This window comes from Prinia subflava, chromosome 14, assembly GCF_021018805.1.
Source record: "Prinia subflava isolate CZ2003 ecotype Zambia chromosome 14, Cam_Psub_1.2, whole genome shotgun sequence".
NCBI classification, from domain to species: Eukaryota; Metazoa; Chordata; class Aves; order Passeriformes; family Cisticolidae; genus Prinia; species Prinia subflava.
This window is the reverse complement of record NC_086260.1, coordinates 13784651-13812622: the sequence shown is the minus strand read 5'-3', so window position 1 is coordinate 13812622 and position 27972 is coordinate 13784651. Positions and strand designations below refer to the sequence as shown.

Here is a 27972-nt window from a genome sequence, read left to right as displayed (position 1 = left end):
TATTGCTGTATAGTGGTAGAAATATTAATAACCGAGGTATTTAAAAGCTCTTATTGTTAAGATTGTTCTACCAACATCTGCCTCTTTGCTCATCCATGGTAATTCTGAGGGTTTGTTTTACTCATTTTCAGGACCTGGCTTCTAATTCTGAGCCAGGGTATTGCTGCAATAGGGTATTACTGCAGTATGTTAAAACAATTTTTAAAATACCCAACCCAAACAATGAAAAAAAAACGCTTTAAAAATATATATTTCCACACTTCCAAGGCTAAAAAAAAATTCAGATGAAAGGGAAAAAGCAGGAATTGAAAAAAAAATTCCTTGCTCTGTCAAGGCAGAGGTAACACCTCAAGCCTATACAAATAGAGAGATAATTCTCATAAAAATTAACACAGGGCTTCAAGCCTCTGCAGACAGAGAGATTGTTCTCATAAACAAAAGGCTGGAGGCAAAGTTAGTATCTGTAGGTAGTCCAGGTATTTTGACGTGTCCAACCCTAATCTATAAATTGCCTTCAGTATACAAATAATAAAGCAAAAGTGGGCTCTCTTTCAAAACGCGTGCTGACTAAGAACCCTAAGGAGGCAGGGCTGGGATCCTCCAGCCTGCCGGTGATGTCCAAGGATCAGGAGTGTTTCCAGATAAACTGTTGTATCCCGGGGCACCTCCAGCTCCAGGATAACTCTCTAAAGCCTGTTGATCTTGTGCCTTTTTTTTTTTTTTTTTTTTCCACATCTAACTTCTTTTTCCAAGCCTCAGAGGCTGAGATAGAGGAGGTGACAGGCTTGTTGGGGCTTGCAGCCTCCGCAGAGGCACCGAGCGCAGCCTCCACCGCTGGGCTCCGCATTCCTGCAGAGGGGGGAGCGCCCCGGATAATCGCACGGGAAAAAAAATAAAAGGGGAAAAAAAAGGGGGAAAGAATTTGCTTTACCTCTGTTACTGCTAAGAACCCTTTCAGAAAAGCCTCTGCTGCTGTCACGGCAGGACACAGCCTGACTGAGGTGACCCAGCCAAGCCACCCAGCGCGGAGCGGAGCCGGCTGCGGAATGGGAAGGCAAAAGAGAAAGCAGCCGGCAGGCGGAAAAAGCGAATTTTCAGTTACGGGAGATTACAGGGAGCAGAGATCAAACTCCAGCAGCGCCGCGGGGCCCGCGCTCTGCCCTCAGGTACGGCCGAGGGACCGGCCGGGCTGCAGGCACGGCCCGAGGGGCACGGAGGAAGGACCGGCGGCTCCTCCTCCTCCTCCTCGTCCTCCTCGTCCTCCTCCTCCTCCTCACTGCCCCGCTGCCTCTCCCGTCCCGCTCTCCTTCGCCATCCCCGTGGCCGCGCCGCTCCCCGTGCCCATCCCCGTGCCCATCCCTATCCCGGACCCCAGCGCCGTGCCCAGCTCGGTCCTCAGCCCCGTGCCCGTCCCTATCCCGGTCCTCAGCCCCGTGCCCGTCCCTATCCCGGTCCTCAGCCCCGTCCCTATCCCGGTCCTCAGCCCCGTGCCCGTGCCCGTCCCTGTCCTCTGCCACATCCTTGTCCCTGTCCCCAGCCTATGCCCATCCCTGTCCCGGTCCCCAGCCCGTCCCTATTCCGGTCCCCAGCCCCGTCCCCGTCCCGGTGCCCATCCCCGTGCCCATCCTTGTCCCTGTCCCAGCCCTGTCCCGGTCCCTAGCCCCATCCCTATCCCTGTCCCCGTGCCTGTTCCTGTCCCCGTCTCCGTCCCCAGCCCGGCCCGGCCCGGCCCGGCCCCGCTCGCTGCCGGGGGCCGGCGGGAGGCGGTGCCGGGGGAGGCGGGCCCTGCCCGGGAGGCCGGGCCGAGCGGGGGAGTTTATCCCGCTGGAAGGGAACGGCTGCTCCCGCTGAGGGCTGACAGCGCCGGGGCAGTGCGGGCTGCGGGCACCGGCCCCGAGGTGAGGGGGCCGAGCGGGCGGGGGCGTGCGGGCAGCGCCGGGGGCTGCGGGGCCGCCGGGGCTCGGGGCGGGCAGGGCGCGGAGCCCCGGCCCGCGGGGATGCTCGGCGGGCCGGGCCGGAGCGGAGCGGGGAGAGCGGAGCGCGGGGCGGGCGGCAGCGCAGCCCGGGAGCCCGGGCGGGATGCGGAGCCCCGGGAGCCCGGGCGGGATGCGGAGCCCCGGGAGCCCGGGCGGGATGCGGAGCCCCGGGAGCCCGGGCGGGATGCGGAGCCCCGGGAGCCCGGGCGGGATGCGGAGCCCGGCTCCCCCGGGCGGGATGCGGAGCGCGGGTCCCCCGGGCGGGATGCGGAGCCCCGGGAGCCCGGGCGGGATGCGGAGCCCGGGTCCCCCGGGCGGGATGCGGAGCCCGGGTCCCCCGGGCCGCTGCAGGGGCGGTCCCGGCGCTCCGGCCGGGCTGCCCGGGCGCTGTGTCCATGGTGCTGCAGCGGGCGATGCTCGGGGCTCAGGGGCGATGCCCGCCCCGCGGAGGTGATGGGGAGCGCGGCTGGATCCGCTGCGCGCCGCCCGTGCCCGCCGCCCGCGGGGAAAGCACCGCCGGGGCAGCGCTGGGCTCACCTGGCTGGGCTGCTCTCGGAATGAATGAACAGCTCTTTTCTGCTTTTTGGGTTTGGTTGTTGTTTTTTTTTTTTTTTTTTCAATTTCCCAATCTCAGAAAGTCGGGGAGCCTCTCAGAGCCTGCAAGAACTGAGATGCTATGTTGAAATATATTGTGTCTTGATGGCATGCCTCAGGTTCGCAGGAGCGTTTTGTAATCTTCCTGGTGTCATTTCTCCCCAGGGTATTCTGCAGCTAGAGAGTGCAAGTTCCTGTGGTGTTGTAACTTTGTGGCCCTGTGTACACACGACAATGCTATGCTGACTTAACAGTGATGCGTTCATTAATATCAGTGATGTAAGGCTGGTATTTATTGCGAGCAAAAGCTGAGGGAGTTATCAATTTCTGGATGTCCCGTGGAGTTTAGGTTCCTTTAAATCAGATGGATCAGAGTTATAATCAGAGTTATAATTCTCCTTGAAATAACCAGGGGGTTGTGTTGGATCTGTGTTTGTGATTGCTGCCCCGTCTTTGAACAGGCTTTTGCTGTAGAACACCATTATAATCTTCCATTTTAAAGTATCTATTTTCTGGTAGCAATTAGCCCGTCATTTAATAAGTAATTTACCTTTTAAAAGGTTACTATGATTTGTTACTAGTTAACTAAAAATTCCCGGTGTACACCAAGCGACTGTGACATATAATACTGAGTGCTCTCCTTTGAAAAGAAGTTTCTCATGTGTGTGCTCTCTTTAATATCAGAATTTGATGTATCAAGTGATGTTTGACATCATTATTCACTTTGGCTGTCGCAAAAAAAAAAATGCTGCAAAAATTGCTCGGAGATTTAATTATGAGATTACAAGAAATCACTCCTAGCAGTGTGTTAAGGCATGTGGCACAATATAAGCATGGGCTTGTCAAGGGGAGAGAGAGCTGAAAAAAAACCAGTTGGCACTGACTTTGAATGATAACCAATCAGAAATATAATATAAAGGTATTTTTACCCAGACAGCTTTTGAATTGGAATGTTCTCAGGCATCAGATTTGTAAAATATCTCACTCACTAGTGAGCTCAGAGGTTCTGCACTTCTAACAGCCTGAGGATGGTCTGCGTTTCTTAGAAATGCCTCAATGCCAAATTCCCAGATAACACAGAATATCTAACATCAGCATTCGATGAAACCTCCATTACAACGTGGAACACACAAATCATATTTTTTTCCTGATTAAATTTGTGTTTCATGTAATGAATTCTGAAATATTAGGATTTGATTGAAGAATGTTAAAACTGTGCCTTTTAACCTTCCTTATGGGACTGATAAAGGCACCCATTATCAACAGTGCTTCTGAACCTGGCTCTTCTGTGGACTTTTTTAAATAACCACGAGTCCATCTCCAAGTCCATAAAATAAATTTAGGAACCGTTTCAATTACTTTTAGTAATTTCCTACTTATAGTAATGGCTAATAAAATGAATTTTGAAAACAATTTTATTGTAAAAACGAGAAGAATTTAAAAGTGGAATGAAAACTCTGTCTTGTACAGAGCTGGATTAAGTAATGAAAAGTAAACCTAATAATTTGTTTCACCTTGATTGGTGAGGCCCTCTTCAGGTATTTTTTTATATGTAATCTGCTCAGAGTGGAGTTACAGATTTTTCCTAGCCCTTTTTAGCAGCCTAATTGTGAATCACTAATTGTGCGTGTTTGATATTCAGAATGTGAGTTTCTTTTACAAGCTTTTTCACGAGGGTTGTTCCCATGTCCTTCCCTGTCACGCAGTAAAAGTTTCCAGTGCAGTTACTCAAGAGGAATCCTCCTACAGTTACAAATTCTCCACGCTAAGGTCTTTTAAAGTCATGAATACCAATACTTTCCGTTAGTTATTGCTACTGATTTCATGTTTTAATCCCTAATAGGTTTATTAAATTCCAGCATGATATTAGATGATGAGTGCTCGTTATTCCACTCTGTATTTCCATAATGGTGTGTCGTTTTTTAACAGCAGGATCTGGTTCTCAAGGTACTTTATCTCAAGTGTTCTTTGTGTGTCAGTTCAGTTTTTGTGAACTAACAAGAGAAAGAGATAGAAATAATCCAGAGCAATAGAAAATTGTTGTATTCAAGTCCTGCTCCTTGTGCCACGAACAGAACTTGGATGTTCCCATTAACAGGTCAGTTTGAAGGACTTCATTTACAGAGGACTTGGGGAAAAAATCTCCTCCTCGCCCCCTCCTTTTTCCCTGTGGAGGCTTTTCCAAGGCAGAATGAAAAATGAGAGAGCCTTAAGATTCATCTTCAGATTCTCAGGGATATGAAACATAAATTGATTCCTACATTAAATGATAAACCTTTTATATTTCCTTTGTCCCTTCCCCCCTCCACTTTTTATTTTCTGCAGAGGGCAGAGCTCAGGGAGGTTTTTTCTGCTGTGCTTTGTTTTAAATGCAGAGTAGTCCACATTTTTCCAGTGGTGCTGCTTTCAGGTTCCAGGGGCAATGCAGAAAATGCTGGAGCTAAGCAAATTATCACCCTGTACTCAGCCCTGTGGTGGGTGGGCTTGGGATACTCCCAGGTCTTGCAGGGATAAAGAAATAGGAAGGCGAAAATAAATGTGGCAACCAGAGGAAACATTAAAGTTTCTACTTCAGCATCAGCTCTTCTGCTACAACTTGGATTTTCCTCCTCCTCCCGCTACAGAGTTGTCAGCTCTTCTCACACTGCAGGGCAGATATAATAAATCTGTCCTAAAAATTCGCTCTTTAGATTTAGAGGAGGGGAAAAAAGAGAATAAAGCAGGGCCTATTCTGCAGTCTTCCCATCCGGAAACTTTCGCAGAACTGAAGTCAATCTGATGATGTTCACATTTTTCTCCCACTCCACCCACACCTTCCATTATATTATTTGGCCTGTTTGCCCTCTCATAAACCACTCTATAGAACTGAACTAAACAATGACATCATTCTCCAATTAAAATTCATGATACATGAACTATATAGATATTTTTAATTACCTGTGTTGCAGTAGTAGCGAGCAGACTAGTCAAGATTGGGGCCATCTTCTTGCTCAAATGAAATAATTGCCCCTGTCCTCAATACTGTGTGGTCTAGGACATGAGAATGCAAAGAGTTCCCCATTTGCAATGGAGAAACAATGTAGGAGGAAGACTGAGGCAAAAAAATGAAATTCGAAATGTCAGCATCCATTTATGCTTACAAGAGTAAATGGTGCTGACACTGGGGATGGATTCTAATCAGCATTACGACAGGAAAAGTTGGGGATTTGTGTGGTAAATCCCCAAAATTGCAGCAAAAAGCTCCTCAACTCCTGTGCAGTATCCTCTTCTCTTTAGCTGGCAGTTTCTCAAGCTTTCCCTGGAAATAGGAAAACTTTTCCCCTTAGACTGGGGGGATAAGGAGCCACCTCCAAGGCGGGGTTGTGGATTTCTGGAAGGGACTGGCAAGAGATGCTCTGTGGACTTGCATAAGCCACCCCCTTTCCTCATGACTAAGCAGATCTCCTCCATGCCATGCAGGCTGCACATTCAGGACAAAGTCTATGAATTCAAGTCTCTGAATCCCAAAGTCTACTCTGCTGGTTGATAATTAGCAATTTACAAAACACAAAGCTGCCGCAGCTCTGGGGGTGCGCGTCCGGCACCGCGTGGCTGCTGGGGTGACCGTGGTGTGTGCTCCTGGACCTGCTTTAGGGGATGTGTGTGTGGGGAAGGGATTAACCCTGTGTTAGGAAGGGCTTTCTGCTCCTCTCAGCGGTGCTGAAAGGCTCCATGTAATTCCTGATAAACTGGATAATAAATATTAGGTAATGTCCCAACAGAAAATGCACAGAGCGCTCCACGCTAGCAAAGGAGCGTCTTGGTTTAGCAGAAGATGCATAGAATCTGAAATAAAAACAATTAAATCCCAGCTTCCTTGAGGTCAGTGGTGGATGTGCTGTTCCAGGAGGATCAGGTTTGCAGTGATAAAAGTTTAGTCCTCTGCACAGTTTGCCCCCATGCAATTACTGCTGGATTCCTGCGTGGCTGTGGGTTTCGTGTGCTCGAAATTGAGGGTCTGGCTCTGAAGGAATTGCTGCTTGCTCTGTGACACTAAATGCCTGAAACTAAATAACCATCAGTATGTATTAGAGCTGAAGCCCTGCATGTTTTTCTTTAAAACTTGTAAGAAATGCCAGTGGAGCAGGAGGAGTATATTTATCTCCTTGTGTATGAGCAGTTTCTTCACGTGTTTCAACTCCAAATGAAATGCCAGCATTTTGGTGCAGATGTTGCAGTTGGTATTAGTTTATTCTAGACTTCAAATTAGGCATGAACTCCACTTTTGGTCGTCTAACAGCTATTATTATGCCATTATAAAATAGTCTGCTTTGTGCTGCTTTAGGGGCTGTTGGAATTTCATGAGTTCCATGGGGATTGATGCCTTTCCTCTTTATCACACATCGGATTGTGACACATTTTAGATTCCCTTTCTGCCAGAATCCTGGAATTTTCTTACAGCTCCAATTCCTCTGGTTCACCTGTGTGTATAAAGTTCTAAATGTGTGATTTGCAGTCAAACACCTTCAGCTGTACGGGACATTTACAGGGTAAGGCAGAGCAGTGGAAGTTTTCTTATTTTATGTTGTGTCTTGCCTCCGAGTTTCGGGGTTTGCTTTGCAGAGAATTTCATATTTGCACAAAGCAGTCCTGCCCAGAGTTATGAGCTCGTCTTAAACTTTTTACACAATGCGTGATTACAGCGCATTGCATAAAATGGGATTTTTATGTTATAATATTGCATGAGAAGTCCATAGTACCTGTGTGTGTTTGTTTAGATTTATTGAACAGAGAGGTTGTGTAACTGCTGTTACTATTTGTGGCCGTGCAGCAGCAATTTTGGAGTTTGGGAGGCTTTGAACACAGGTTGCCATCTGTATACAAACAGACCGATGAACATTTTCCCTCCCTGTGACAGGGGAATATTTGAATATTGCTGAGAATTAAGTGCTCAGCCATGGTGCTGTGAGAGAGATGTCAGGCCACCAAAAGACTCTGATTGTTCCACCAAAAAAAGGAACTATGGAAAGAAAAATGTTAATTACAGGCTTTAACACTCACACCAAGATCTTCTAGTAGGGGTGGTCAGAAAAACAGGTTTTACTACCTGGACCTGGTGCTTTGTGGTGCTATCTAATATGGGGGCTTGTGGAAAAATGCAGCCACTTCTATTTACTGCCTTTCATAATGTACATATTTCCTCATGATAGGTTTAGGCCCTGACTTTTTATGTCTACAGTAAATAAAACTGAGAGTTTATCCTTTCATCTCGAATGTGTTTTCCTTGGAGTTGCTGTTCCCTGCAGTGGTATTTCAGCTACAATATTTTGTGCTGAATCTCAGTTTTTAAGCTGCATGGAAGCGTGTTATTATGTGGTACATTGCTAAATTGATTTTTAATCCTACCTATGAAAGTAAAAAAACAAGAAACCCAAATTTTATTTTCAGTTACACCCAGAGAAATCTATAGATAAGCAAGCACAGAAGTACATGAGGGTAAAAGGTTGCTTCATTTACTCAGAGTTTATCTCTAAACTTATTCAGGACCATATTCGGGGAGAAATATTGAAGAGGCCCCAGCAGAGGGTCTCATTCCCTCCAGGATGAGGAAAAAATACAATATTTAGTTGCTTTCTAGCAGGTATTATGTCTAAAAATTCTTGCACTGACTTCATGATGCAGTGCTCCAATCCCCCTAAAGTTACCCAGGGTAGGGGATGGATTTATTTCATGGGGTCACTGAAGTTCTGCAAGGGTTTCACTGGTTTTCCTCCCTTTTGTCACTCCCAGATGCCAAAATTTGCACTTAAGCTGCATATCTGAGATGCCTTGTTTGTACACCAAGGCATGATAACGTATTTGAGCTTTGAAGTTATTAGAAACACTAGGAAAAACAGGCAAGTGTTTAATTTCTTTTAAATATCCCATCGTATTGGCAATATAAATTGAGTTTTAGAAATGGGTGCATATTTGAGGGTGCTCACATAGAGGTGCAGGCTTTCCACATTCTCTAATCCTAGAACAGGATTAGAGAATGTGGAGACAAAAATTCTGCCAATGTGCTTTCACTTTCAGAATTTCCAGCTGTTGCTGAGGATGGTTTGGGATGATAAACAAGATGAGACTTTAAGCCTTATTTAAAACAAAAGGGTTTCACATTAAATCAGTTGTCTGAGTGAAATAAGCACCATTTAAAAGGTTTATTTTCCTGCATTTGGTTTGGGTGTTTTTACATTTACATTACAGCTATTGCCAGAATTGGCCTGGAGTGGATTCTTTAGTAAAAATCTCATCTAAACAAGAGTTGTTCATTTGACTACAGAACAAGTTTCCAAATTGGTGCTAGGAAAGTTTCAGATCTTGAATTTAAAATAGGAAAAAAAGCAAATATTCAAGAATTCCAGTGAAAGGCTCAGATTTTTTACCAATGATTTCCATGTATGTATCATCAGTAAGGCAATGCAAAATAATTTTTAAAGATCTGATGGAAACTTAATTAGTAGTTCATACTTTCCTTCTTCGGGTTATTATTGTAATAATAATAATAATAATAATAATAATAATAATAATAATAATAATAATAATAATAATAATAAATGCTACTGGAAGTAAATTCCCCCCCTGCTTTGCCAGCTTTTGGAGCATTATTTGTGGTGTGAGCTCGCCAGCTGTCTCAAACTGGTGAATTGTTTTTGGGACACTGAAGGAAAAACATTGGGCCATGATGAACAGGAAACTCAGGAGGGCTCCTTGCACAGCTTCCTTTGGGCACTGCCCAAATTTTGTTCCCTGCTCCTGGTGTGGGCAGCTTTTCCAGGGTATTTATTATGTTCCCAAAATCTGCTTTAGAGTGGAGGTTTTTGCAGGAGTTCAACCCCTTGGACAAAACCCACGCTTGAAATCCTTGCCCTGCTTCAGGTTTTCAGACAGGGTAACACGTCAGGTTATGCAAGCTGCATTCTGACACAGGTAATGACATTTGAGGAATTATTTTCTTAGATCAGGATTACTGATTTATTAGGAAATAGTGATTACAGCACAGCTGGCGTGGGCAGGAACTCTTGACAGCGCTTGAAGCACTGGGAAACCCTTCAGCATCAAGAGCCTACTTTTCCTACAGCAAAGATATTTTCTTGTAGAAGTCTTCTTGAAAAAGTCTGGGCAGTGAAAACTAATCAAAAAATAGAATATTAAAGATCTGCATGCTTAATTTATATTTAAAAACCCCCCAGTCAGCAGGAGCATGTCAGAGTCCACAGTACCAGTCCCATTATGAAAGGAGCCTATCGCTGGTGCCATTGGTATCTGTCAGTTTTCTCATGAGTCACAGTTTTGTTGAGAAGGGCATTTTTTGTGCAAGGGAAGAGTTGCACCCAGCACAGCAGCACCGTGAGCTGTACATAATCTGCTGTTTCATCCTTCATGATGTAACTCTGAGGATGTGGAAGTCGTGTGCACTTCTTTCCTTTCTTTTCTTTTTTTTTTCTTTTTGGTGCCAATTTCCAGTAGGTGAGAGATCAGACGAAAACCCAGAGAAACTGCTGTGCATTTCCTCAATCCTGCTTGGAAAAGATAACAGAATTACCAGTGCCCTCCTCTTTTCTGATATTCATAAAGCAGAATTTATGCAGAATAGGTGGAGTAACGTGCAACGTTAAGATTGGCTCTGGCTTTTTTAATCTTGTGAAATAGCAAGATTATCTTTAATCTTAATAGAGGCTACTGGTGTGCAGTGTGATTAGATTAATTGCAGTGGTGGATTAGGGCAGGGATCTAAGGCCAGTGTGGGACTTGGGAGGCCCAGCAGAGCAGGGAGTTGGGAAAATGGGAAGAAGCTGTCCACAGTGAATATCAGGAAAGGAAATTAATTAATTAATTAATTAAAGGAAATTTCAGAGGAAGGCAGCGGGCAGATTAGCTATGCCTGCTGGATTTCTTTATTTATTTAGCCCTTTTTTTATTTTTGCCAACCAAAGTATTAAAAAACGGGGGAATTCTTTAAAAAAATACAGATGTTTGACTTTCCTTCTCAAAGCCTGAAGTTTATTGTTGGAACCCTCTTGATTCTGAATTCTTGTCTCTGGTCTCTTATGAGATTTTCAGCTTTTCTTGGTTTCAGATATGCTGACAATGCCATAACGTGGTCTTTCGCTGTGTTTTGGCATCCCTGCTCATTGTTCTTTTTCTGCCCAAGTTTGCTCTGTTTTTCAAATCTAGCCTCACTTACGACTCCTCTGAGGACAGGAACAGTCTGATCTGCTAACAACAAGTGACAGCTTTCCTGTCACTGGGGACAGCAGGGCAGGCACTGGATGTTGCTGCAGCCCGAGGGAAGTGTAGAATAACAATAACTCGCCCATACCCCGAATTTGCTGTGCCTACGTCCTCTGACGCAGGCTGGGCAGCAGATTCCTGTCCCTCCCCTCTCCAGGAACAGGAAGGCACAGCACAATGTCAGAAAGCATGTGGCAATTTTGAATTTCTGCTCCAGCCTGACCCTTAGACACGAGGGCGGCTCTTTTGTTGGCGCTGCTGAAGGAGCTGGGCCGGGGATCTCCACAGAAAGGCAGAGGGAGTGGATTTGAATTAAACAAAAATAAAAAAGCAAAAACCACAGCAGATTTCTAGATGTGAAAACGGCAGGACCATCTCTGCCTTTCCTCCCCAAAATCTTGAAGGGAGGAAAAGGGTTGAGGTGAAAAAAGGAGGAGAAAGTAGAGAGAGGCTTTAATTGTCCTGGAAGGAAAGCAGGAAAAAGCGAGGAGGAAGAAGAAGTTGATGGTTGCCACTTTCCTGACAATTACTCCAGGAAAGGCTAATGAATGCAGTAATTATACCTGGCAGTTACTCTGGGGAAGGAAGGAATTCTCTGGAGTTCCAAACAGCCAGAGTGGTAGAGCACTCATTCAGCTATGAATATGGAAATGAAATAAATGAAATAAATGAAATAAATGAAATAAATGAAATAAATGAAATAAATGAAATAAATGAAATAAAGACAGTGTAGGCTAAATGCTAAAGAGAGCTGTTGTCTACTTCCAGGGTGTCATTTAAACTCTTGTACAACTCCTAGAGGGAAAAAACATCCTCTGAGTGAGAATTCCTGAAGTTAAATCAGAGAAAAAAACTGGGAAATATGCTGTGGAGAGGAGTGTGGCAGTGGGAAGAGTTACTGACAGAGCCCACGGGATTTTCCTCCCTGCATCTTCTAAAAGTCATTCTTCAGAACAGGTTCCCTGATTTCCTTTGGAGCTGAGCAGCAAATCTGATGAAAAGGGAGATTTCCCCTAAATCCCTGGAGGATGTAGGTTATCCTAAAAGCTGGGGGTGATTTTGAGGTAGCAGTTTGTTGTTCACTAGTCTCAGAGTAGGGGACGAGATTAATATCAATAATTATAAATATTAACAATTAGAATTAGTATTAATACTTATAACTGCCTTCCAGTTCACTGCAGTATTGCCATTTTTATATTGGAGCCTTGAAGCAGCCAAATATTTCCTGTGTTTTTAAGAGACAAAGATGGGTGGGTAAATGCCTCTGTAGGATGGCAACCACAGGAATTGGAGCATTATCCAGAATTGAACCTGTATTTTAGAGTTTTCCATCTCTACAGGGGTTTCTGCATGGATATTTCACTGAAATGAACTTAAGATTTGGGGAAAAGAGGTCGGTGCCTTTATTAGTGGTTAGTAAGAGGGTGTACAAGAGAAAAGCATTTTTGGTGAGATTTAGGAGAGCCTTGTTCACGTTCACACTGGTGCTGAACACCTCCAGAGTTCTGGGAACCCACCACAGGTAATTCCCAGCAGAAACTGGGCCACAGGTGGGAAGCAAGGCTGGTTCACAATGAAATAACTGAGTGGATTTGAGGAAACCCCAAACAAACCCCAAAGCAATGCTCTCCCATTGAACACAAAGGCCTGAGCCCTGCCAGTAAATCAGGAGTGCTGGGATTTGGGCACAGGGGCAGGAAGGGGAAGGTTCAATGGAGAAATTCTTAGAATTGTCCCTGCTCCAGTTTTAGCTCGACTAATTAAGAGCCATTCAGTCACTTCCCTGAAATAATTTAGGAGCCAGCAGGGGCCATGGACCATTTGCAAGGGGCCATTTACAAATTGTCCCCCAGTTTGATGATGGGAGTGGGACGAGCATGGCCAGAGTGGGAGTCCTGGTGCCCTCCAGTTTGCTGAAATGGACCCAGCTGAAAGATTTGTTATCCTTTCTTTTTAAGTTTCTTCCTGCCCTCAGAGCAAGGTGAGCTGTGCTTGATGTTCCACTCGCAGATTTTGAGCTCTAAAAGATGAGGGATTTGTAATGTGGAGCTCTCTCTAAGAAACCTGTGGCACACAAGTCAGAAATTGTGTATTTGGTAAAGCAGAGGTTGGAATTTCATGAAAAGAAAAATCTCTGTGGGTCATTCTAGTCTGTGTTGTCTGTTCATTTGGCTGCCACGTAAATAAATAAAAGAAATAAAGCCCAAAATCTTTTAAATAACTCCAAATTATTTTCTCACCCTGGTGAAACAACAAGTTATGGGAGCCTGTGGCGTGATGGCAAAATTCTTTTCTCTATTTATCCATCTGTCCTGAGCAGATGTCAGTACAATACTTGTATATGATATAACCAACACTCTGAAAAATAATTTGAGGTTTTTATTGTCCTACTGTCTGTTCCAAGAACTAGAGACAACACTGTAACTCACCTGTAAAGGATATTTTACAAACTGTTTGCTCTGAAAATTCCTCCTGGCCGGAGTGAAAGCACAGAGGGCAAACAAAGTTCTGAAATGTGTGCACTGGGTGTGAGGGAAGGGGGCTGGACCTGGGTTTAATTCGTGGTTCTGGTGCTTCAGGGCAGCCTGAGCTCTGCCCAGCATCTCCTGCTTGGAGTGGGACTGCAAAGGACAGCAGGGCCACCCCACCCTGACTGATCTGCCCCAAGTTGGGTCAACAAATAAACCATGGAATTTGAATTTTGTGGTCATTAAATAGAAAGCATTTTACACAGAAGTGTAAAATCTAAAAGATGAGCGTGTATTTTAACACCTGCAAATTTGGGAGTAAAATATTTGACAGTGTTGGCACTATTTTGAATTTCATTTCTGCCATAAAAGTTGATAATTACTTTAAGTGTTAAACTCTTTCAGTTCTGTGATCATTGATTCAATTAAAGGAGCTGAAATTATCGGGTTTTGTTGAGACTTCAAAAAGAAACCTCAAGAACCTTTTATAGGTAACTAAACAGGTGAAACATTGCAGAGGAAATACAGAATAAGTGATAAGATTTTTCAAAAGAATGAGACATTGACTTCATAACAAAAATTGGGCAATTCAGAGACTCAAAGCACAATTTCAGATGAAAATTTTAATATTTTAACTTCAAACAATTGACTGGCAACCTCAGAAACAGCACAGAGAGGAGGAAGCTCTGGTCACCTTTGTAAGGGCACTGTCTTGAATATGGGGAACTGGAGATGTGGAAAACATTTATTTATGTAGGAAAAATACCCCAGAGCTCCTCAAGACCTTTTGTCATCCTTAATTAAAGAGGAGTTTTCAAAGGAATTTTGTTAAAACAAAACTTGTCATTTTTAACCCACCTCAAACTGGGTAATCTGAGAGAAGGCGGATTTAGGTTGGATATTAGAGGAAAATTGGTAATTAGGAGAGTGGGGAGCCCTGGCACAGGGAAGCTGTGGCTGCTCCATCCCTGGGAGTGCCCAGGGCCAGGCTGGACAGGAACTGGGACAGGGGAAGGTGCTGGGGGATTTTTCAGGTCCTTTCCTACCCAAACCATTCTGGGATGCTGTGAAGTCATCACCTCCTTATGTGTGGTGAGGCACAAGCAATTAAATTAAAAAAAATGCCACAAATTCACTCCTTGCACTCTTCCATTACACCAATTAAAACCTCTGAAATGCAAAAAAAAAATTGACATTACATTTCATATAAGTTTTCAAAATATATAAGCAGCAGCACAACCACAGCCTTTCTAACCAGGAAGAGTAACCCAGAAATGCAGAGCTCTGGAAGAGCTTTTCCTGTTTTCTGAACCTTCAAGGCATATTTTTCAAATTTTCTCCACCTTGGAAAACCTTGGCTAAAATGGAAATGAAACCATAAAAATGGATATCTGGTGTGTTAATATTAAATCAAAATTTTTGTCTTTACCTGAGCTGAAATGGGAATTAGACCATAAAAATGGGTATCTGATGTGTTCATGTCAAATCAAAATTTTCCAACTTCGGTGGTTTGTAATAAGACTAAGAGTAACACAGAAGGAGAAATAAAGGAAATAATGTGGGAATTACTGTGGCTATTAAAAAGTATCATCTTTTATCCAAATAGTTGAGCAGTAGAACCAATTCCCTTAGTTCCTTATAGATATGTCTTTTTGGAATTCTTCATTTGGATTTTTTGATTTTTTTTTTTACAAGTTGAGCTCAAATTGTTGCTCTTTCAGTGGTGACACCAACAACAATTTCAGCCCTTTGTGTTCAAACTCCTCCACATTTTTAGGCAGTTCTGGCTGAAAAAAGCCAGAGTTTCCAAAGCCCTTGGGATGAAGAGAAAGAGTCCAACAAAGACGCGACAGGAAACTGAATATTGTTGGATTTTTTTCTTTACAGTGACATTATCAACTGAAAAATTATTTTTTAATGGGAATTATATGAATCAATCTGTTAAACAAACATTGGTGTTTTAGAATGTGTTCCAAAATTCGGAGTATTCCGCATACCTGTGGGATGTGCTGGCCAGCCTCTGGAGCCACTGAAATTCAGGACTCCTGAGAAGTTCCTCATTTCAGGATGAGGCTGGATCTGAGAATTCACTACAGGGAACTGGGAGCACCACAAATCCCACAGGGAAACATTTCCCTTTTGGTAAATCAATCATTCCAGAGCAGTAGGCCCACAAAGGCATCTGAACATTTCCACTTCAGTCTCCACTGCTTTGTCAATCTTTTGAATTTCCTTCCTCTGTATCCGAACCACGAGCTGCTATTCAAAAATTGCTTCAAATCATCAATTCATAGAGCCTGAAACTTTTCCAAGGGAATAAAAAAGCAGTTTGTGGCCTCTGGGAGAGTAAATTCCAGGGTTAATTTATAACTAAAGCAAATGTATCTATAAAAAGAAGAAAAGCTCCATAAGAAATATGCTAACAAATGACAAGAAAAAAGAGTCTTGATAAAAGATATCAGGACTTGTTTGGCACCAGTGATTTTATGACTGAGGAATTCAATTATAGGTGTGTAGGGAGTAGCAAATCACAATCCTTTAAATTACTAATGGGAGACAAAGCTCTTTATCATGGCCTGAGTGTGTTCACATGAAATGTTCAGTCCTGCCCTCTGCAAATAAACTTTTAGTACTCACACCGAGCATCTGCGCCGGCTCCGTGTCACCGCCGTAAAAAAGATCCTCCGTGTCTGTTGAATCACTCTCCAAACACAGCCGGGTTAGCAGTGATGTTATCCATGAGATCCCTTCCTGGAGGCACCGGCTGCTCCCTGCCCATCTTTTCCCTGCTGTGTTGTTTTTATTTCTCTGGATTTGTTGGCAGCCGAGTCCGGCCCGTGTGACATCAGCGGGCTCCCCAGCCGCGGGCGGCCAACGCTATCGGCGCCGCTGTGTTTGCTCTCTTGTTGGACACACGAGTGTCACAGAGGTCCTGGGCTGGTCACGCACAGAGTGACTTTGGACTTGCCCAGGAGAGGCAGGTTAGGCTGGGCTCAGTTGTGGATTAAGGCCTGCCTAGAGCCCGGCACGGCGGGAAGGCCGGCGGCTGCCCGTATCTCTCGTCAGCCGTGGAAGGAGGAAGGGCTGCTGCTGGAAATGCAAATTTCACTCGTGGGGAGATCCCCCTGCTCCCAGCCGGGGCAGGGACACGCAGAGGACCTGTTCCCACTGTTCCAGGGCTGGGCATGGCTCTGCAGAGACGCGGAAACTCGTAAAGGCGGCGGGGCTGATTTAAGGGCCCTTGGAGTCTTGGAAGGGTTTTGTTGTCATTGCCATGACCTCCAAACCCTCCCTTTTCACTGGGGCATCGCTGCAGGAATGTCCTGTGCACATTCACACCCCAAACTATTAAGCCAGCCAGTTATAAAGTTAATTCGCTTTGTTTCGTCATCACTTCCTTTTCTTCTTTTGGCATCTGTATAGCTGACAAAAAACCTTGCTTGCCTAGCAAGGGTTCAAGGCATAAAACTTTCACCCTGAATATCCAAAAAGCAAAACATGTAATTCTTTTTGGTCGTCTCTCTATTGACCATCGGACTTTACTTGAGATAAAATCATCCTCTCCTAAATAAGAACTTATTAACAGTTGTTGGTTTTTACCATCTTCAGCATTTAAAAATTTTAAAATGTAAGCAACATCATTCAACTTCTAGTTATTTAACTAGTTCTCTTTGTTAACTAGTCCCTTTTGCCCTAGAGGCAAAAAGACTAGGAAGTGTTGTCTTAAACTATTAAAAATGTTTATTGTACATAATAATGCACAATACACATAATACATAAATAATAAGTATTTAACCACTGTGATTGGTAGCTGGTAATCAGCCCATAGCATTAGTTTTGAGAACTGATTTTACAACCTCCTGCTTTTGGATCAGGCTCATGAAATCCCAGGGAAGTGTGTGAATTTCTGAGACAGAAGCTATACTGTGAAGGGGGAAAAGCAGTGCTGTAGATACTCCACAAAAGAATAGGAATGAATTCCAGAAAGCCAGGGCTGCCCTGGTGCTCTGAATGCAAACCCACAAACAGACCTTAAAACTTGTCACAGTTTACTTTCAGATGACACTAGGAAAAAATATTAAAAAAAGAAAGGTGAAAGATTCAGGGAAATACCTTTGTTAAAATTCTGGGGGGGTTTTGTTTCATTCCCTCTCAGGCTCTAGGAATGCACTGGAGGTCTGTCAAGCCCACAGCCTTGTCCATGCTGCAGAAATGGATGATTTTGTCTCTATACAGAGCTGCCATTGCTCTTTCCCTTATCTGTGAAGGAAACACAGCAACTCCCACTGGGGAAATTTCATCTTAACTCGATCCTAAAATAAAAAAATCAAGGGAAAGGTCATATCCTAATAAGCTGTGCAAATCTAAATTCCCAGGGAGCTTCAGAATGACATTGTATGACTAGGGCATTAACAATTTTCCAGCGTGTATTTTTGAACTGCTTACAATAGTGGTTTTAAGATCCCAGAACAAATAGTAAAAGCAAGATACAACTGGCAAGAGGCGAGATCCGGCGGGGCGCTGTGATTCACAGCACGTGGCCCATTGATAATCCAGGGGAGCTGACAAACAGAGGGGAATTGGCAACTTTCTCTGCTTCCATTGAGAGGGAAATCTCACAGGGGAGATTTTTGTCGCTCGCCCGATGCGTTGTTGTGGTGTCAGGGGTTCCCTGTGGTACCTGCGTGGTCTGGAGGTCTGTGTGGGGGGATTTTGGATTGCTGTGGTCAGATATTAACCAGCACTCCTGCTCCAATTTTGCCATTGCTGTCCTGCAAAAGGTAAATTCAGTGGGCTGGGGGAAATTTTACAGTTCAAAGGAGCCAGTATTTGTCTCCAAATTATCTTGTCTGACTCAGTGTATAGAGAAAGATGTAAAGAATAATCCGTAGTTTTGGAATGAACCAGATTGCACCACAAAGAGTGCAGAAATCAGAATTAGATCCATTTCTGGTTGTGTTAGCTGTGCACACCACGCCACAGAGGTTTCCCTTGCGTTGGGAATGGGTACCACGAGGTTAGCACTGACTGCTTGGAGCCCAGTGAAAACCAGTCTGCTTTACAAATATCCTGGTGTGCAGCCCAATCTGTGATGCTGCATGGACAGCAGAGAGTGGAGGTGAGAGATCAGCAGCAGGCTCTAAACTCACAAACTCTGCCAGTTTGGTGGGTGGAAGGGAATTAGATCATTTCCATCCTGGGAATGATGCACACACTGCTGGTGAGGAGCCCCCAAAGCTGCTCAGAGGGATTGCTCAGTTTGTGCAGGGTGTAGGGACGAGGTTTGGAGCAGATGCTCTCACCTTTGTTAGCAGGGGACAGGAGGGGAGGGGTGGGGGACACTCAGCTGGAGGAGAGCCCTTCTGACCTCTGGAGGGGATCCCAAAGGTTCCAGGGGGTTTTCACCAGCAGTGTCCTACCCTGATATTCAGAGCTCTGTTACACTGCACCTCACTGGAGGGAGTCCAGCTGCCCCTCCACAATTCTCTTTTTGGTGATGTTTTCAGCAGTATTTTAATTTTTTAATTTGTGATTCCTTTTAAACACAGCCAGATCTTTAAAGAGATCAACCTCAACCTCACAGAAATTTGTAACTTTTGAGATTTGTTCGGCAGCTGAGGAAAACTGAGAAGAGTAAAAAGTGCCAGGAGCTCACGCTCAGTCCACAGCAGAGCCACATGTTCAGCTGTTCACACAGCTCGAGGGGTTACAGAAAGTCACAGCACTGACTTTTAGTTCCTCACGCCAAACTTGCTTGTCTAGAAAAGGAATCTCCTCAAAAGAAAAATGGGGGTATGGCAGTAATCATTTATTGCAGAGTTAACTGTTGTTATTCTTGCCCAATTGAAGATAAACTGCTGATTTCAAAATAAAGCAGTCCAGTTATCAAATATCCCGGAGTCTGTGGGCAAAACTGCAGTGTGTGGTTTGTGGTTTGTGTGTGAGAATGGCGGGTGTATTTAGATTAAAGAAATACAGTTACACAGAATTATTCAAAACAGCACTTCTCAGGAAGTTAATTAATATAGTTTTCAGCAGGAAAAAAAAGGCAAGAAATTAGCTATCAATGTCATCAATCATGGTATTTAACTCTACATTTCTGGCTTGAATTGTGGTGTATCCTTATATTTATCACAACACAAAACTGAAGGATTTGCTGTCAGCTGCCCTCTCAGATTCCTTGCAGAAGAAATTCCTACAGCAATTTAAATATAGCAAAACCCAAGACGATGACAAGAACACATGACAGAGAAGGGAACTGAAATTTTCTCAATCTCTTTCTTCCCCTCTTTTGAATGCTGTTAAAATTTAACACAGCCGCCTTGCTGGTACCACTATTGTTAATGTTGCATAACCCTATAATTATTAATCTTTCTGAAACACTGCTAGAACTTGATTATACACTTTTCTCCTCGAGTGAAAGCAGCAAGTGCTGTCAAAGCTGGGATGGCAGTTCAGATTTGAGTGCCAGCAGGTGAGTTCCAGGAGCTGGGATCTCTGTGGGCATCGCATTTCCAGAGCTCCAGAGGATTCCAGGAGATTTCCTGAAATTCCCCTCTCTCCTCAACCCCTCCCTGCTAAACACAAAGTGCAGGGGCTTTGCTGCCCCAGCCAAGCCTTGGTGGATTTTGTCCAGCTGCAGACAGATCTCCAGAAATGTCCAGTTGGGGCTGGCTGTTAAAAATAGCAGAATTGTGAAATTGGCTGTAAATAGCTTTCTCCTGGGCCGCGGATCCTCCGCTTTCCTGTGGCTGTGTCCTCAGATGATGTCACTTCAACTCTCGAGCAGCTCTTGTCACCAACAGCCACTCCAGGTTTCATCTCCCTGGAACAGAGTGATGGGGACAGTGGCAGTGGCCCTGGGAGTGTCACTTGCCACGGGGGTTGTTTTATCTTGAGTTATAAATGAATTTAAATGGGTTAATGTTGTATTTTTGTGGGCCAACAGCATCCCTAACAAACTCCAAGTAGTCTGGGTGTCACTTTAAGCATTGGGTAAATCAAATTATTTTCAGTGATGAGATAACCAGTATTAAGAAGAATAACATCACACACAGTTTTTTAAATGTTTGGTTTATTGCAGAGGCAAAGAACAGTAGCAAAAGCCATGGAATTCTGTTTATTACTGGCAGACAGAAATATTTAAACACATATTTAGGCACACATTTAAATGTGAGTACAAAGAGCCATGCTTTGGGGATGGGGACACTTACAGGAGTGACAGGCACCTCACTGGTGTGGAATCATTTTCCACACCTTGGCAGGTGAAAATGTTTGTCCCTTCATGGGCAAAGCAAGGCAATTCCATGGGGGTGTTGAAAAAAAATTACTTCAAATAGACAGGTTGACAGAAGTAGGAACAAAATCATACCAGACATGTTCTTAGGATATTAATGACACAGGGAAAAAATAACCCAACAGAAAATAAGATCAAAGAAATCTCTTCCTTTTAGTTTTCAGGCACATTATAAAATCCATGCCAGATACCCTATTAGAAAATACAGTAGGTTTCTGAAGCTGTAACAAAGTCAGGACTTTGTACAATTTCACATTAATGTATCATTATGCAGGTTATATTTAAGTTCTTTTTGAAGTGCATTAATGATTTTGAAATTAAATAAAAGATGAAATCGTGTTCTTTCCCCACAAATATTTTGTCTTTTTTATTGTTATAAGAGGGCTTCAGGGGGAATATTCATCTTTTAGTTCAGGTTCAGACTGCACTTCCCCATTGTGTTTGCAGTAAATCACTTCTGTCTTCTGAAGAGAAAGGTATCTTGGGGTTTTTTTCCCTTGAAAAGAACATTTGGGAAAGAATTCAATATTTCCATCAATTCTGTGCTGTTTTTAGAGGGGCTTTTCTCAGAAAACTGTGAGGGGTGGGTGGCAGGAGGATTCAAGTCCCCTTTTTTGGTTATCACCTAAAGCTGAGCTGATAATTCCCCATCTGAGCCATGGACTGAGGTATTTTTTTTTGAGTGGTAGAGGGAGCTGAGTTTATCAGTTTCAGCTGGCAGGAAGGAAAATTACACCACTGAAAATAATTTGATTTGCCCAATGCATAAAGTGACATCCAGGATTACTTGGAGTTTGTTAGGGATGCTGTTGGCCCATAAAAGTACAACATTAACCCATTTTAATTCGTTTATAACTCAAACATTTCTGTTCTGGGGCTTTCTGGTGTCATTATTTCACAGAAACTCAGATCCTGGGTGCTGGATCTGTTTGGGATTTTTTTTTCCTCTGCTCAGTAGTTAGTATAGTTTTGAGCACCAGTTTGCACAAAGCTTTTCTGAAGTATGTAAACCTGAAAAATCCTACTGAAATTCCTCTATATTTTGCTGAAAGTTAGAAATACAATAGCACAAAAAGAGGTATGTTGGTGCTTACTTAATTCACAGTTTTTATACTGGGTGCTTCAGGATTCTTTCTCCCAGCTTGGTATTATTTAGTTGAACACAGGCTTTAGTATTTATAAAAACAATTCTCAATGCTTAATTTCCTCCAGAAATTTCCCACCTCTTTTTCTTCTGGAATAAAACACTGAGCCCAATTCTACTTAATGCTGCATTTTATACTGACACCAAAAAAAAAGGAGGAATGGGGAAGATTCTCTTGGAGTCCAACAGAAGACTCACAAGTGAAACTGCTCAGAAATTTAGAGCAGAGCTCCACATTAATTTCCTGCTGTTCATTCGAGGCTCCCCAGAGTGTTGCAATTGCAGTTACAACACCTCACCCTCCCAGCCTGGAGTCACCTTGACTGCAGGATGGCTCCAAAGCTCCCTGGAAAAATGAACATTGAGAGGGAAGGAGCCCACGAGAGGCAGAGCACATTGATGTGAACCTGTGATAAATCCCCAGCAGTACTGAGAGCAATCATGCCTGCATCACATGTGGAAGCATGTCAACATGTCAACATGTCAACATGTCTCAGCTGGGAGCTTCTGGAGGGTCAAAAGTACAGGAGTCAGGTGACAAGGGATTGCTGGGGTGCTGAAAAGTGGCTGAGCAGGTTGGATGCTTTGCACTTGGGTTGAGAAGGTTAATTTTCTTTTTTTTTTTTTTTTTTTTGCTAATTTAAAAGATGAAAGAGATGCATTTGTGCAATAGATGATAGGTGTACGAAAGTTCATTTTGTTCAAAAGTTCAGAGGTGTCTTTGTTATTGCATTGTTTAGCTGGGGGCTCAGTGTAGGGAAGAAAGGCTGCTGTTGGATAAAATCAAATTTGGGGGGTCCCTTTTGCTTTCCTGGTGTTTTTCTTGTCAGGATAATGTTGGGATGTCACCTCTGGTTCCCCTCCTGGCTTAGGAAGGGCTGCTTGAAGAATTTCAGCCCCTAATGACAATACCCTTCAATAGCTGTGTGTAAATAACTGCATTCCCCACAAAATCCGAGGATCTCAAATAAATTAAAACCAAATCAATCCAGTTATCAAATATCCCAGAGTCTAGGGGCAAAATTACAGTGTGTGATTTGTGGTTTGTGTGTGAGATGAAGAATTTGGGGGGCAGCTAAAAGAGGAGAGTGGTGAATGTCCAAAGAATTTGGTGCTTTTTAATCTGCTTTCTCAGGATTTTGGTGTGTTTGAATTACCTTGACATCACAGTGGCTGCAGAGGCACAGGGAGCTTTATTTTGTCCTGGCATGTACCAGAAATTCTGTATAATTCTGTGTAGGAAAGTGTGTTTGCTGTCTCACTGAGCTCTCTGTGTTTAGTGCAGAAATATTACCCAGCATGTTTGTGTTCATGAATGAGTTTTGCAATATGGTTCTTCTTCACTTCTACAACTTGGGGATTGTCCAGCAGATCCAAACATTTTGCCAAACATTTTACCAAAATCCAAAGAATTTGGTGCTTTTTAATCTGCTTTCTCAGGATTTTGGTGTGTTTGAATTACCTTGACATCACAGTGGCTGCAGAGGCACAGGGAGCTTTATTTTGTCCTGGCATGTACCAGAAATTCCGTATAATTCTGTGTAGGAAAGTGTGTTTGCTGTCTCACTGAGCTCTCTGTGTTTAGTGCAGAAATATTGCCCAGCATGTTTGTGTTCATGAATGAGTTTTGCAATATGGTTCTTCTTCACTTCTACAACTTGGGGATTGTCCAGCAGATCCAAACATTTTGCCAAAACCCAGCCCTCAGTCCGGTCATGTGGGCCCTCCATGCAGTCCTGCTGTATTTAAACACATTTTGCATTTTTAGTGCAGGGAAAGATGAGAATGTGACGGAAACGACTCATCCCGATAGGAGAGGAGCATTTTAATGGGTTATTTGCAGTGTGTTTGACTGCCAGGAAAAACTTCAAAAGTGGGATTTAATTCAAGGAATCAGTTTAAATTCATGTGGGTTTTTTTTTTTCCTCCTCCTCCTCTTCCTGTGGGAGTATCCAGTGTTCTGCCATGGCAGGGAACTGCATTTAGGATATTAATGAGTGCATTTCACCCCGCTGCAGTGGTGTGCCTCATTAGCTCATCTCTTGGAAACAACACTGAAGTTTACTGTCTTGTGAACATTAAAAAGCACTGACATGACAGAGTCTGAGGAGAGAGGAAAATCCCAGGCTGCTCACCAACAGCATTCTGCATCCCTAAATTCCCTACTGCCACGACATGGATTAAGAACACTTGATGTGCTTATTTCAGTATTAAAATTACAAAAATGAAACACTATTAAATTAAATTCAATATTAATATTACCAAAAAATCTTCAAATTGTAGTATCAAATTTATTGCATCTCTGACACTTTAGATTACCTGCAGCCAACATTGACTATTAAAGTCATTACCAGTTCAAAACCAAATACAAACTTCATGTTCTGAATTCCAGAATGGAGTACAGCTATTTAAAATCCCATCCTAAACTGACACCTCAGCTGTTAATTATTGGCTAAGCACCATTTCCAAAGAATGGAGTCTGTTATTAATATATTAAAATTCATTAAGGGATGTGCTGATAACGACCTAATGAACCCAGATAAGGAAGGAGCAGAGGATTGTCCTGTAAAAAGCTGTGCTGCTCACAGGGCTCTGCCACAGCTCCTGAAATCCTGGAAAATCTCACACAGCCTCGGGGAGCCACAGAGGAACTGGCAAATTTTCGTGTAACACACCATGTGTGAGCACAGGATAAACTCAATAAATGCTTTTTTGTCATGTGTGAGCACAGGATAAATTCAATATATGCTTTTTGTCATGTGTGAGCACAGGATAAACTCAATAAATGTTTTTTGTCATGTGTGAGCACAGGATAAACTCAATAAATGCTTTTTTGTCATGTGTGAGCACAGGATAAACTCAATAAATGCTTTTTGTCATGTGTGAGCACAGGATAAACTCAATAAATGTTTTTTCTCATGTGTGAGCACAGGATAGACTCAATAAATGCTTTTGTGCCTGAAATTTTCATGTAACACATCATGTGTGAGCACAGGATAAACTCAATAAATGTTTTTTTGTAATGTGTGAGCACAGGATAGACTCAGTAAATGTTCTGTGCTTGAAATTTTCATGTAGCACACCAAGTGTGAGCACAGGATAAACTCAATAAATGCTTTTTGGGCTTGAAATTTTCGTGTAAAACACCATGTGTGAGCACAGGATAAACTCAATAAATGTTTTTTTGTAATGTGTGAGCACAGGATAGACTCAGTAAATGTTCTGTGCTTGAAATTTTCATGTAGCACACCAAGTGTGAGCACAGGATAAACTCAATAAATGCTTTTTGGGCTTGAAATTTTCGTGTAAAACACCATGTGTGAGCACAGGATAAACTCAATAAATGCTTTTTGTCATGTGTGAGCACAGGATAGACTCAGTAAATGTTCTGTGCTTGAAATTTTCATGTAACACACCATGTGTGAGCACAGGATAAACTCAATAAATGGTTTTTTTTTGTCATGTGTGAGCACAGGATAAACTCAATAAATGTTTTTTCTCATGTGTGAGCACAGGATAAAGTCAATAAAAGTTTTTGTGCTGTACTTCAGGCAGAGCTGTTCCCTGCTGGAGCATCAGCAGGCTCCTGGCTGACAGTGCCACTGGGATTTTGTGGTGCTGGGAGTTTATTTTATTTTATTTTATTAGCTCTGGGCACAGCCCTGCCACTGCACTGTTTCACACAGGAAATTGGGTGTTTTATGAGACCCTCATTTCTTGTGGATGTGTATTACGACACGCATTGATTTATCTGTGTGCATGAGGTGTAATTTAATAACATTTCTTAGCTAAAGAAGTCCTTTCTTAGCCAAAACCTGAGTTTTTAAAAGTGCTTAACTTCAGGCAGGTGTTTCAATGCCATTAGCACGAATCCAAAATGCCACGATCAATATTCAAAATGAGTGTTTGGCTGAATTTTGACCCAAACATTGAATTTCTGTCAAAGCTGGAAAACTTTCTATGGACCTCAAAGCAAGTTTGACACCTGAAAGAACAGCCACAAGTCATGAGGAAATTCTGAATGACAAATCCTTTTAATGGCAAATTTCAGAACGACATTAATTTCTGGTAGTTGGCAAAACGTTTTTTTTTTTTTTTGGCTAGACCCAGCAATGCAGAGCCTGCCCAGTACAAATAAATACCAATTATTAAAGCATGTGGAGCCTGGGAGCCAAGCACAGCCCTGAGAATGTTAACACTCTTATCAAGTGAATTGTGTGGTGCTGCTCCAGCTGACAAAGCTCTGCTATCTCGTGTCCCACACGGCGTTTTTGGGGATATTTTGGAATCAATGACTTCCTTCAGCCTGGGGAGGCACCTCCAGGGCTGGAGCAGACCTTCCCCTCGCTGCCTGCCAAAGGGGGCAAAGGGCTCTCCCGAGCAGCAGCCCTGGCTGATTACAAAATCCAAAGTGATTCATGGCCTGTCTATCAGGATCCTATTTTAAATCACAATGATTCATAGAGAGCAACGCCTACATTTTATATAATGAGGGAGTTTTACAGTACTGCCAGCACAAGGCAGGGACGTGCTGTTTGTTTCTGCTTTCCTCAAATCCCTCAAAACCAACGGGAGCCACACTCCAGTTCCACCACGGCACGTTGGAAATGCCAATTTCTGCCCCTACAGAGGTTCATCCTGATTTTATGTTACCAACCAGATGATGCCTTATTTTTCAGATTTTTATGCTTCTAGAGGTCCATATATATATTATATATATATATTTTATATATAAAAATTTCAAAGAAACAAAATAACAATCATTTCTATTTTGAAGAGTGGGAGAGATTTTTAAGATGTTTTCGAACCCAAGGCTTGGGAGGAGAAGCTTTTCATCAGGATTACTTTTAGTTTCAGCACATGGTGCCTCACAAAGCAGGACTGGAAGTAGGAAAGTGCAGTTTGTCTGCCCAGGGATTTCTAAGAACAGTCTGAGGATCCTTTCCCACAAACTTTGGATCTGATTTAACAGGAGTTGTCTCCTCATCTCACTGTTCTGCCGGAGCTGTGGCTGCAGCAGAGCACTTTTATTCCTCTTGTAGTCAGGTTTTACCACCAGGAGCCCAACTCTGCCACTTCCAGAAATTTGGGGTGAATCCTCCATGATTTTGAGGTGCTGCTCGTTTTGAACCTGACCCACCTGCTCATTTTTCGGATCTATAAATGAGTATTTCTCACACAGCAGTTTCCCCTTGCCCAACATTCTCCGTTCCCATTTCAGCTACCTGAGCACAGCCTCGCAATCAGTTTTTCTTTCATGCCCTGGAATAACCTGAAGTTTCGTGGATCTCTATCCAGTATCAGAATGTAACAAACTCTACATGAACAAATTAAAATGGGAGGGGAGAATCTGTAGCGAATCTGAGTAGCCTGTGGCATTTTTGAACTTGTTTCTCATTTGCAATTATATTTACAAGGGTTTGTGTTGCTGCAAGGGTATAAAATGCTGCTGTTCCAAGTAACCCAGGCCATTTGGTGTGAATTCCACGGAACAGAAAATGTATTTAACACTAAACAGCTCTATTATTCCCTGAATGGGCTTTTCTTCCTTGCTTCTATTAACAACTGCCTCTTAAACATTGTGGTAAATTTTATGGACTGTGCTTCTAGTGAGCACAGCTTGTAGTTATAACTCAGCCATAGGAGCAAAATACATTTCCTACTGATTTATGGGTTGCCTTTTCTTTTTTTGGCTTTTCCAAGTGTTTGGATTTATACAGTTTCTCCTGGTGTTTTACTGGGCAGCCTTGCTGGGAGGACGGATGGGTTGCTTCCCCCTTTACCTTTTATTTGGCTTTTTGAAGGACGTGGCTCTGCAGCACTGGGATTTCTGGGACACTCACACTGGTCAGACTGGGACAGGAGGGAGCATCCATCCCCCAGCAGGGTCTGCAGCACTGGGATTTTTGGGACGCCCACACTGGTCAGACTGGGACAGGAGGGGATTTCTGGGACACCCATACTGGTCAGACTGGGACAGGAGGGACAGGAGGGAGCATCCATCCCCCAGCAGGGTCTGCAGTACTGGGATTTTTGGGATACCCAGCACTGGTCAGACTGGGACAGGAGGGACAGGAGGGACAGGAGGGAGCATCCATCCCCCAGCAGGGTCTGCAGCACTGGGATTTTTGGGATACCCAGCACTGGTCAGACTGGGACAGGAGGGAGCATCCGTACCCCAGCAGGGTCTGCAGCACTGGGAATTTTGGGATACCCACACTGGTCAGACTGGGACAGGAG

At 43.5% G+C, this 27972-nt stretch overlaps 1 protein-coding gene across 1 annotated transcript in view; it reads left to right on the top strand.

Annotated features, from left to right (window-relative positions):
* Positions 1-1790: 1790 nt before the first annotated feature.
* PPARG (peroxisome proliferator activated receptor gamma) overlaps positions 1791-27972 on the top strand; it is a 57776-nt gene continuing 31594 nt past the window's right edge. Inside the window, exon 1 of the mRNA XM_063411799.1 lies at positions 1791-1898. The gene's annotated coding sequence lies outside the window, so the exon portion shown is untranslated. The remainder of the gene's footprint in view (positions 1899-27972) is intronic.